The sequence below is a fragment of the Hakea prostrata genome, chromosome 10, assembly GCF_041222555.1.
Source record: "Hakea prostrata isolate BN-2017 chromosome 10, UWA_Hpros_2, whole genome shotgun sequence".
NCBI lineage: Eukaryota > Viridiplantae > Streptophyta > Magnoliopsida > Proteales > Proteaceae > Hakea > Hakea prostrata.
The window spans coordinates 44,615,983-44,628,291 of NC_142609.1; the positions used below are offsets into that span (position 1 = coordinate 44,615,983).

At 37.1% G+C, this 12,309-nt stretch overlaps 1 pseudogene; it reads right to left on the bottom strand.

Moving 5' to 3' along the window:
- Positions 1-7,066: 7,066 nt before the first annotated feature.
- Positions 7,067-12,106, bottom strand: LOC149003341 (tyrosine-sulfated glycopeptide receptor 1 pseudogene; annotated as a pseudogene).
- Positions 12,107-12,309: the final 203 nt, after the last annotated feature.

The following is a 12,309-nucleotide window of genomic DNA, read 5'->3' on the forward strand; positions in this document are numbered from 1 at the left end:
AAGATCAGAGAGAAAATGCGTGGAATTTGCTCAGTGATTGTCTGATTTACAGAGAATGGACAAAGAGAGGAAAAAATATTAATCAGTCATTACACTGACCTTCCAGGCTTCCACGCCAGGTGATGTCTCCTTTTCCTGTGGCCCTATCCGCTCATTTTCACTGTGGCATTCAATCAAACGCCCTATGGCAGAGCTGTATTTGCATCATTTGCTGCATTAAACATTCCTTTGGCTGATTCACCATATTGATCTACTAGTTCCTGCACCAGATAAAAAACATCATAGTGTCTTCCACAGCTCACAGAAATGGAAGATTCATCAACCATCATGGGAAAGAGCCAATTAGGTAGGAACCCATTGGAGATCTTGGTCATTCAACTGGGAATAATCACTGTTTGTCCCCTTTCAGGTAACTGTAATTGGTATACCAGATGTAGAATAACTGATTTCACACAAGAACAAGAAGAAAAAAAAGAGGAGAATCTTATCATATCATGGATAACAAAAACAAAAGCAAGGAATCTAGTACCTTATGCTTAGCATCTAATTCTTCTTGTACTAGTTGTCAATGCAACTTTCAACTGTTGTTGCTGCTGCAAGAGCTGATGTTGGACCATGCAATGCTTGCACTCATTTTTTTCCCTTTTTTAAATTATCAACTTGATCTTGAAGTCCACTAACACCTTTTACCCAGAAAAATAAAAAACAAAAAACAAATCAATAAAATCAAAGTCTACTAAATCAAGTCAGATTATCTTAGACCCTTTATACTAAATCTATTAAATGTTCATGGATAACATATGAACAGATATCTATAATTATGTTTGTGTGAAAGGAGAGAGAACACATGTAGTGCACTAAGAAAATGTCTCCGACAATGATAATCCTACTTTTAGTGCAGTACTTAAGATCTAATCTCATTTAATTAAAAAAGAATACCCTATAGCCTTTCTTTTTATGAGTTGAACAACCCATAGGCTCAAAGTAATACATGGACCACTAACAAAATTTTGGTTTTGGGTTATTGAGGGTTGATTTTGGATTGGTTTTGGTTTGGGTTAACGATTTGTGTTTGAGTTGGATCGATTTTGACACCATAACCGACCGCTTATCGAAATATTTCAATTTGTCTCAAGTAATTGGATCTTGCCTCTTGGGCTTAAGGCCTAAATAAACCAACCCCTTTAATATCTTAAACTCGGGTCATAAAGGGTTTTGGTTTATTAATAGTTCGATTCAGTTAATGGTTTGGTCCGTTCAGTTCAAGTTAATGAGAAGGATCAGAATAGAATGTCAAAGTATTCTGTGACACCAGAGCGACCTATCGACGTCCAATCAGTAGTAGTAGTATTAACGTCTTTAAAAACGTGGCTAATATTTATTTTATCTCCATTATTAACCAACGACCTAGTATCATTGACAGTCCTGACAAGCCTTCCGTGCAACACCCTACCCGAGGAGAGGCACATAACTGCTTCTAGAGAATCCGATTCTACATTCAAGGGCCCCACTCGATTGTTAAATGCCAAAACTAACCCTTCCTTAGACTTTTAATTTTAGTTTCAATAGAGTTTAATCTAATCATCTTTTGAGAAAAATTAAAACATTAGACCCCAACTTAGATAGTTGAGTTAGCAAGAACCTTTATCTAAGAAAGCATGTGGTCATGTAAAGTATGCTAGTGATGATTTTTAATTAAGAGATAAGAAAGACAGAAGAGCATTGGATTTAAGAATTAATTGAAATATCAAACCATGCTTATTATAATAAGTTTATCAAAGCATCCAAAGTGGTCCTTCCTCATTGTGTTCATCATAATTAATATGGAAAACTTTAAGGCTTGATCATTGGATAAGTAATACTATAATACATAATTTGGACCACTAATATGTCAACTTCTCAAAACCTTAATTAGTAAAGCTAAGATTTATCATTATTGATGGTGAGTTTAGATTGACTTGAGAATCCTATGGATTAAAGATTGAAGGTGGTAATATTTTTCATTCACAAGGCCAAACATGAATAAATCATCTGCAAAACTAATAGAGGTGATTTGAGGATTAAATCATCGTCCACTGCGGCATCTGAGATTAAGTCTAGGAAGACCTGAAGGACAATGTTAAAGAGCATAGGGGACATAGGGCATCCCTGGCATAATCCGTGATTTGCATTGAAGCAAGAAAACTAAGTTCCGTTAAAGAAGATAACATAGCTTGGATCAACCACACATCTAGACACTCAAGATTGAAGGCAAGTTGGAAGTTAAGCCAATGGAAGAGGGTGAACAAGTAGCTCCATTGAATTGAATCATATGCCTTTCGTAAATTGACCTTCAGAGTAAACATGGGGGTCCTTTGTGAAATGGTAGTCATGGATAATCTCTCTACAGAAGAAATGGTAAGATTTTTCTTTTTTAGAAATAACTCTAATATATAAGATTGGAATTAGTGACACTTATTTAAAAAAAAAAAAAAAAAAAAAAAAGGTTAAGTGACCCTTTATAATCTTGTATAATGGTTGAATAAAAAAGTTATTAACCCCACGTAGTTTGTTAATTTGTGCCTATGCATTTATTATTATTATTATTTTAAATTAGCTAATTTATATACATTGAAAGTGAGGTTATTACATATACCATCAAAGAGAATTAAATACATTTTCGGTATTATTTATTTGGGTAAACAATAAACCACAAAAATGTCAACTAGTTACATGTTAAAAAAATTTAAATAGAACGTTACTTTTTTTTATGAGAAAGAAAAAATAAAAAACCTTACTTAGAAACAATTACATAATAGAGTTTGTGGTTCCAACCTCACATTAGGGCTATTAGCTATTTCCTTAGCTAGTTTAACATAAGTTTTCTTGGAGCGTGGGGCAGTCAAACATAGAATACTTAAGGGCGGGCAGGCGGAGACAAACAGAACAAACAAGACAAAGGGAGAAAAAAAAAGAGTTGGTGGGAAGAACGGGTTTACAAAACATTGACGACAGATGGAGGAACGTAACTTGATCGGTTCACCCTAAATCGTCCGTTTAGGAAAGGGAACCAGTTCAGAATCTAGGATTTTTCAACACGGGTATATTTCATCTGTCTGAGTTTGATCTCGGTTCATGTATCACGCCCTAACTTGTTTTGTTACTTCAGCCACAACTACTAGGCTATTGATGTTACAAATCGGCCAAGGTCTAGTGGGTTTATGCAAGAAAGTTAATAGATTAGAATTGTTGCTTCATATTTCGTTAATTGCAATCTTCATCGCTTTAGCTTTGTCTAATTCCGCTTGGATTGCTACCAAATTACCTCCAATGCATTTGCATTGTCAAAAATAGAACATTACTTATTAAATTATAAGATGTTGCAGAGTTAACCAACCATTATGAATGTTATGAGTTGTCATTAATAATAATAAGGCTAAAAATCTAAAATCTTACAAGATGTGTATCTATTTGGACCCCTAAAATGAGGTTGGACAACGGAACGGGTTAGAAACCCGAATAAGGATCTAACCCACTTCAGAATAGTTGACTGAACAATTGTAGTACATTGTGAATTAAAGGGATAAGGATGATTGATTGAAAATACGGGTGCAAGTTTGGCCCTAGCAGCCCTAGCGGCCTTGATCCTCCCTAAGCCCGAATAGGGCTTGGCCGAGTCAAGGCCAAAATATTCTAGCCTTACTAGGGCCAAGGGCAAACCTAGGATTACTCTTTGTCCCGCTACACTTGTCATTGATTTTTTGCCTTGACCCTAACCTTGATTTTGGCCCTAATCCTAACCTTAATTTTGGCCAAATCTTGACCCTAATTTTAGCCTTAATCTTGACATTCATTTTATCCTTAATCTTGCCCCTGATCCTGTCATTGATTTTTATTTTGATTTTCATATTAGTTTAATATAAGCCTCGATTTGACCTTGAGTTATTTTGATCATATTAGACTAGGAGTTTATTTTTTATTTAGACCCCCTTTAGGTTCAATCTAACTATTTAAGTCATTTTTAGTTCTTAAAAATATTGACTTCTTTCATTTGCCTTCAATGTGGTATTTCAAATTTTTTTTATGAAGGACAAATAGTTATGTTTGTCACCAAAATATCACTTTTTTTTAACTAAAATAAGTACTTTTTTTTTTTGTTGAATAGGGACATTAATTTATTGAACAATTGTGAATGAAAATATATTTACCTATGGCTTAACTTTGAAGATAAACTTTTCATTTTATCAGATCTATTCTGATGTTTCTAAATTTACAAAAAGAGCTCATGTGTGACCTTCTCTACAATCGACTTGGATTTTCAAATCAGGGCCAGGGCCAACCCATCTTGACCGAGTCCAATCAGGGATAATTAGGACAAGAATGGGCTTGCTTAGCTTTGTACGGTTTACAGTCAAGGGCAATAATCCTTGGCCCTAGATTAGGATCTAGATGAGAATGAGCTTAGATTAGAATATATAGAGTTGGGCTTGGGATTGTAAAAATTTGGCTCAGCCTAGTTGCAATTCTAATTGGAAATTCAAGAAAATGGAGGTGTTGCTCCTGAATCTACATTGGTCCTAGATTGGTTCAAAGACAACTTGAGCTGACCCTAAACTAGATGTATGCACATGAAAAAATCGTAAGAGTGAGCCGCCTTTGTGGATGGGAAGTCACTTCAGACGATTTAGTTAGATTCTGGATCACACAATACCTCGTAGTGAAGAGCAATAAGCATTCAATGTTTAGGGTAGGTGGAGATAGAAAGAAACACATTTACGCATTTAGGTTAATATGAATTTTAAGAAACAACCAAAAGTACATCTCATCAATAGATGATAATTCTATGGTTGAGAGAGATCTATAGAATGCTACACCAATGGCAATTGTTGACAATATAGAAAAAGACAAACTTACGTATGAAGAGCATGTTGATTACTGCAAACACTTGCGTTTAAGGAAAGAGATATTGAAAATGATTCTCCATAGTAAGAATTGTCATAATCCATAATCCATCCAAATCAAAAAGCTTAATAAAAATGTCTGTATTGAAATGGAAGAACCATGATGATTAATGGTTCCCAAGAAGGCACAAATACATCTAAGGTAAGGTTGAATGCAAATTTGTATTTTTTTTTTTTATAATATGTATTATATATAATTTGACCCAGTAGTTCTTACACAAGCAAGCAAGAGAACACCAAAATTGAGTCCTTATCAGCCACAATTTACAAAGAATTTGTTTAAAAGACCCCATTATTGAGTCCTTTTCTGCTATAAAATACAAACCATTTGCTCAAAATAAAATTCTAAACAATGAGAATGATGCTCAAGTCAGAGTTTTCATATTATGAAAATTAATCATCACAATTATGTGAAATAAAAACAGGTTTTCATAGAATACAAAACAAGGTGTCTCTATCCAAATGGACATGTTTCATGTCCATACTATTTGGGCCTTCTGAATTTTGTTTAGAGGAATATGGGGCCAAAGAAGAAAACTGGGCCTTTGAGAAAAGCTCAGCTTGGTGGTCTGGGCTGAATCTGCTCAAGAGAAAAGCAAAAAAAAAAAAAAAAAATTAATGGGAAATATGGGAGATAACTTTGGGCGTGTTTGGTTACATAAATTCAGAAATTCAAATCTCTAGATTCATAAATGGGAAATTTATACCCGTTTGATTGTGTGAATACCTGGATTCATGAAATCTGGGGATTCACATTTTTACGAAAAGACCCAACGGAGGGGTGAGAAACAAAAAAAAAAGGAAAACGGAAGAGGAAAGCCAACCGGGAAAAGGAGGACCAACCACAACCCCGGGGACACTAAAAACGTGAATTTATAGATTTATGGGTATGAGGTGAAAATCCAGAGATCTCACCCCTACTATAAAAGCGCTGAACATTTGTGCATTCACAAAATCAGCTTGACGGAACTCTCTAAACAACAGATTCAAGTTAATCAAACAGTTAATTTTATGAACCATGACTAGATTTAAAATCTCTAGATATTTGAAATCCCCGAACTCAAGTAACCAAACAGGCCCTTAATGCAGGGGGTACTCAAAGTGACTAGCCGTTGTTATCTCTAGGGTTCAAGGGTGCATGGTGTTGACTGCGTACACCCATGTGTCAATCCACAAGGATGGCATTGTTTCTTGTGACCCAAATTCTTATACTTGGCTTTGAATATAGACCGACACCAAAATATTTTAGTGGGCAATCCAAATGACCCCTTTGTGAAATATATGACAGAGGCAATTGATGATTCACACCAACATCATTGGAACATTGTTATGTATGACACGATTGAAACTCTATATATTAAACTTACAATATCTTATGGAATAACCAGGAAAAAGTAGAATATTTGATGGAAGAGCGGAGATACCTTTTAAACAACCTATTCTAATAGGGGAGTCTTATATTCTGAATTAATTCATCAAGTTGATGATAAAATCCACGGGCATTCAAGTGGAGATTATGCACTTGTTACACAACAACCCCTTGGAGGAAGGGCCAAGTAAGGGGGGGGGGGGGGACAATAGGTAAGAGAAATGAGAGTATGGGCTTTAGAAGGATTTGGTGTTGCACATATTTTACAAGAAATGCTTATTACAAGATTGGAAACTTTACCTTTAGGGTTTTGAGTGAGACTTGTTTATAACATTGTATTGATAATTGGTTGAGTCTTGAGATTTGAGGGATCTTCATTGCAATATTCTTTCTAAATAATAAAAGTTTTTTCCAATGGATTACCACATTGCATTGGTCTGTAAGTGAACCGTATTGTTTTTTTTTTTTTTTTTTTTTCTCAAAAAACCACTTTAAATATTTGTGTTCCTTTAGATCTATTTCCGTTCATGTTCATGATTTCTTGGTGCTCAACAAGCATGTACAGCACAACCGAATGGTGTTTTCTTTTCTTAAATATGTCAAATCTTAACGATATTGGAGAAAAAAATTGGACAAGGCAAAGAGCCCAACAAGAAGCAGCAGCCCCAAATAAACAAAGAGAAGAACAATAGAAACCAAACAACAACCTTGGAAGGTATCTCAATCTCTTCAAATGTATCAAAATTGCTAGAAATGCTCGCGAAGTCTCACACCTCTTTTTTGCAGATAACACATTTCTATTCTCAGAGCAACAAAGGAAGATGTGCTAGCATTACAAGTTACCATTGATTTATTCTCTAACATCACAGAACAACAAATCAATTTTGTAAAAAGTGGTGCTTATTTCTCCAAGAATATGGATCAGGGTCACAAAGGAGCAATCTTGTCAGTTTTAGGCATACATGAAATTAAAAATAATGCATGCTACCTAAGAACTTCATTGTTCCATGCTAGAGCAAAAACAAAAAAACTTTGAACATCTTCTTACTAGAATAGGAAACAAGATGCCTATATGGAAAGCCTCGACATTATCCTATGCAGGAAGGGACGTACTCATGAAATCTGTTCTTCAATCATAATCTATATATCTAATGCAATGTTTTCGCTTTCCCAAAACTGTATGCAGAATATTGGATACATTTTGTCAAAGATTTTGGCTAGGAAAACCCAACAAAAACAAACAAATGACACTCATCTCACGGGAGCGATGCTGCAAACCCAAACAACAAGGAGGACTAGGGTTTAAGCAAATGGAGCAGGTTAATAGTGCCATGTTACTTAAGCAAGGATGACGACTCCTCAATAACCAAAATTCTCTATGCGGGGAAATCCTCAAAGCAAGATACTTCTCCAATTCGTCTATCTTTAACCTCAAAGTGAAAAACAAAAATGGATCATGGATATGGAAGAGTATTACAAGCATTATCCCCATGCTCTGAACAATAGTACGAAGAAAAATTGGCGATGGGAAAAACATATACTTTTGGTTTAACCTGTGGATAGGATCAACAACAGACCATATGGTAGGTGAATACAAGCCCCTCTTAGAGCAAAGGCAAGCTACCGTAAGAGAAGTCTACTAGAATTACCAACAAAGCAGCAGGGATTCAAACAATCATAATCACACCAACCAACTACGCCCTCTGCTATCACAATTAATTCTTTCAATTAACCCATCCCCAACACTGGACTCATGGCTGTCCTTTTTATCAACAACAGGCGAATTCTCTGCAAAACTAGCAAGAATTGCATTGTCAAAGAGGAATAGCCATGATCCAATGCCTACTTTCGTTCAATGGTGGAGGTTTCTTTGGAAGTTACCATTACATCCAAAATTTAAAATATCTTTTTGGCATCTATTAAATGCAAGACTACCAACGAAGAAGACCCTCTCCAAATGGATGGAAACAATTCGACTTTGCCTCATGCAGCAACTCAGAAGAATTGACTTGGCACATCTTCATCTCGTGTAATTGGACAAAAAGAATATGGGTGGCAAGAGCTCTGGGGCTGCAAACAAAATTCATTAGCAACAACTCCTTTCTTAACTTATGCATTTTTTTCTTCTTCTAAATGAGCATAACCCAGATAAACACACTAAAATCTAGTTTTTCTCAAATTCTATAAATCACATGCTACTTCATCTAGTTAGAAAGAAATGCAAAACTCGTTAATAATAAAGATCTTAATCCATCTCAATTCCTAAATAAAGTAAACAGATGGTTTAGGGACTTAAAAAATTTTCAAGAACATCTGACATGACAAATAATGGAGTAACATCCTCGACTAATTGTTTCAAATGTTTGCTCTTACAAAATAATTTTGGAAACTCACCAACACTTATGTGTGCAAGTGTATCCTTTGAACCACATGGAGATAGGTGGAGTATAAAGCTGCTACAAAATGGAATTATTATGGAATTACAACAAAGAAGGGCCCCAGCAGGACAACTTTTGAAGCATTTACTAGAAACTATCTAGATAGTTATACAAAATGCCCAAAAATATGATGTACATCTACGGTACATTTGGGGTGACCAAACTCTATAAATATCTAATTATAGGCAGAGAGATAAACCTATCTCCCACCATTTTTCCTATATTAGCGATGATGATACAAATCACATCCAAGCTAGAAGTTTGTAATTCAAAACAGGATACAAGGGACTGGTTACTTAGTTTAACAGCAAGACATATAGGGTCTACATGCAATGAGACTATGTCTCATACTGGTTGTAGCTACTACATAAATTTCTATCCAACATCTGGACCAATTTGAGCTGTTTAAACTAATTAAATAATGTTTGAAGGACATATAAATCCATCATCAATGATGTTTACCTGGTAAAGTTATTATCAGAACTGAAGAACTCGAAAAAGAAGTTGAATTGAATTGGCTCACAGTATTCAACTGTAGAGGAGCATAGTCTTTATACAGAAACTAGTGAATTACAGAGAAAGGGAAAGAACAGTAGAGGGAAATAGATTAGCTTAGAGTGGAAATCTCTAACACAGGCAACATGGCTCATTATATATTCACATCCTTGCATTCATTTGCTGTAGGAGACAAATGAATTGGGTTCCAGGGGTCAACTTCTTGAGGACGCCTTGTCAGTACAGATTCCTTCAAACCTCACACAACCATGTTTGGATACCAACCTGGGCAGGGCTTCCCGGAAGGGGAATGGTAGTCAGTTTGCCCCTGCTTGTCCAATCTAGGTTCCACACCAATCTTGTCACTGCCCTCTTCTCTGACTTTGATCCTGCTGGATATAATCCAGAGAAGTAGAGCAATGAACAAACAACCACACCCAATACATAGTACCAGAACTGCCACAAGGTGTCTGTGCTTGTTGGATGCAGGACTAATGGTGGTTACCTCATTTTGGTTTTGGCAACGCCGGTTGATGGCTCTACCACACAACCCTGGATTCCCAACAAAACTGGAAACCGGGAAAGTATCAAACTGCCCTGTCGTTGGTATAGGCCCTACAAGATTGTTATTTGCAACACTGAACCAAGACAAGAAACTGAGAGAAACCAGAGATGGAGGGATCTCACCGGTAAGGTTGTTCCCTGAAAGGTCTAGTGTTTCCAAGTTGGTGAGGTTGGCTAGCTGCACAGGAATCACACCAGAGAAGTTGTTGAGACTGAGGTCTAGCACTTGAAGATTATGCATCCGGCCAATCTCTGCAGGAATGCTGCCATTGATGCTGTTGTTCCTCAGGTATAATGCAGGGTGTAACCCAGAGAGCTGATTGAAAAATTGCCCACCAAAAGTTGGGTTAACAATGACGAGAGGTAGCTCGAGATTAACCTGATCCAATGGAGCTGAGGAGAGCAGTGTAGGCAATCTTGTTAACTCCAGAGGAAATTCTCCTGTAAGACAGTTGCTAGACAAATCCATGTAGAAGAGACTTGGCATTGATCCTAACCACCTAGGGATTGAACCTGTGAACTGATTTGAAGACAAATCCAAAACCCCCAGCTTCTTGAGATTAACTAACCAGTTGGGAACTTGGCCAGTTAGCTGACAACCACCAATACCCAAAACCTGGAGGTTTTGGAATCCATCTATGTCAACAGGAATTGCTTCTCCAAAGAAGTTCTCAGAAAGGAGAAGCTTGGTAAGTTTTGGGCTCTGCGTCAGAATCTGGAACGCGCCAGTGATGTTGGTAAGCCGATTGATAGAAGCCCCAAAGTAAGATAGGTTCTTCAGTGCAAGAATGTCTGGCTGGATTTGTCCCTCAAGCTGGTTCTTTGTGAATCGAACTGCAGTCAAGGATAAACAAGAGTATATGCTGGATGGCAGATAACCAGTGAAGTTGTTTACCCCCAAGTCCAGAATGTTCAATTGCGAGAATTTGGAGAAGTCAATGTCGGATAATTTCCCATTGAATTCATTGACCCTCAAACTCAGGACTCGGAGATTGGTACAGTTCGTCAAGGATGGAGGAAGAGAACCATTGAGTAAGTTATTGCCGAGGAGCAGTTGTTTCAAATTCGTCAGCTTTCCAATTTCTTGTGGGAGTCCCCCTCTTATTTCATTGAAGGACAGATCAAGAATGGCGAGATTGATGAGCTGAACAATCTGAGTAGCTCCATCTATGTTTCCTGATATGTTGTTGAAGGGAACGGAGAGCTGTTGCAGTGAAGTTATGTCATAGATGTCATTTGGTAAAGGTCCTGTAAGTCGGTTCCACCCTGCTTGAAACACCTCCAGCTTCAAACACTTACCAAGCCCCAAAGGAATCTCAAGGTTGAATTCATTCATGCAGAAACCCAAGTATGTAATCATGCTGTAATTTTCGCAAATAGAAGAAGGAATGATACCAGTGAAGCTATTGTTGCTGATGTCCAATGTAGACAGATTTGAAGCTTGTCCAAGGAATGATAACTGAAAGTCTCCAACAAACTGATTTGATGATAAATCAATAAACTGCAGAGACAGGGGACGATTTGGCAATGGAGAAGCAGGTAATTCACCAGAGAGTTTGTTGTAGCTCAAATCTAGTGTTTGTAGCTGGCCAAAAGACGAAAGAAAGGAAGATGGAACAGACCCAGATAGGAAGTTGTGAGAAAGATTGAGAAAAGAGAGGTGGGTGAGATTTGCAAGAGATAGAGAGATGGGTCCTTCGAGTCCTAGGTATGGAAGGGTTACGTTGGTGACCCAACCGGTGTTATCACAATGAATGCCTTCCCAGAAACAACAATCTGAAGAAGAAGACCAATTCAAAGGAGTTGTAAGATTTTGGGAGAAAGATAACAGAGGCAATCGATCAAGCTCTTGGCAGGCATGATGGGGTGTAGGTAAGCAACAAAGGAACAGAAAACAGAACATAACGAAAAGGGTCATCACTGAATTGATTGAGAACTTGTGTCTTAAAATATGAACCAGAGGAATCATGGTTCTCTTTCTCTGTCTTGTGTTGCACAAAGGCAGCTGAAGCAGCAGAAGCAGGTCTTTTGCTAGTTAATAGATATACTTCAATAGGAGAAGTAGAAGAACATTAAAGAAGGGGGAAAACACTTGCAGGTGGTGAGAGCAAAGAGAGACACAGAGAGATGGATAAGCCAGAAGTGGTGGCTAGAATTGAGAAAGGGAAGGGCTTGAGGAGTTTTTTTTTTTCTGGCAGTTTCTACATAGGAGGCACGTCCAGGGCTTGAGGAATTGACATGAATAAAAAATAACATATGGAAGGGATTGGGACACGGAAGGAGTGAAGAAGTGAGGAAGAGAGGGAGGGAAGAAGGGTTCTTCAAATCCAAATTTTCACTGCTTCTCAGTTGAAAGAAGAGTGGTAACATCACTCTTTTTCTCCCAACTCCCAATCATTATTTATTTATTAAATCAATTTTTGAAGGCTAAACACCCCAGAGAGAGTTTTCATTTATAATGAAAATTAAAAAAAAAAAAAAAAAAACTGTATTTAAAGGGGGG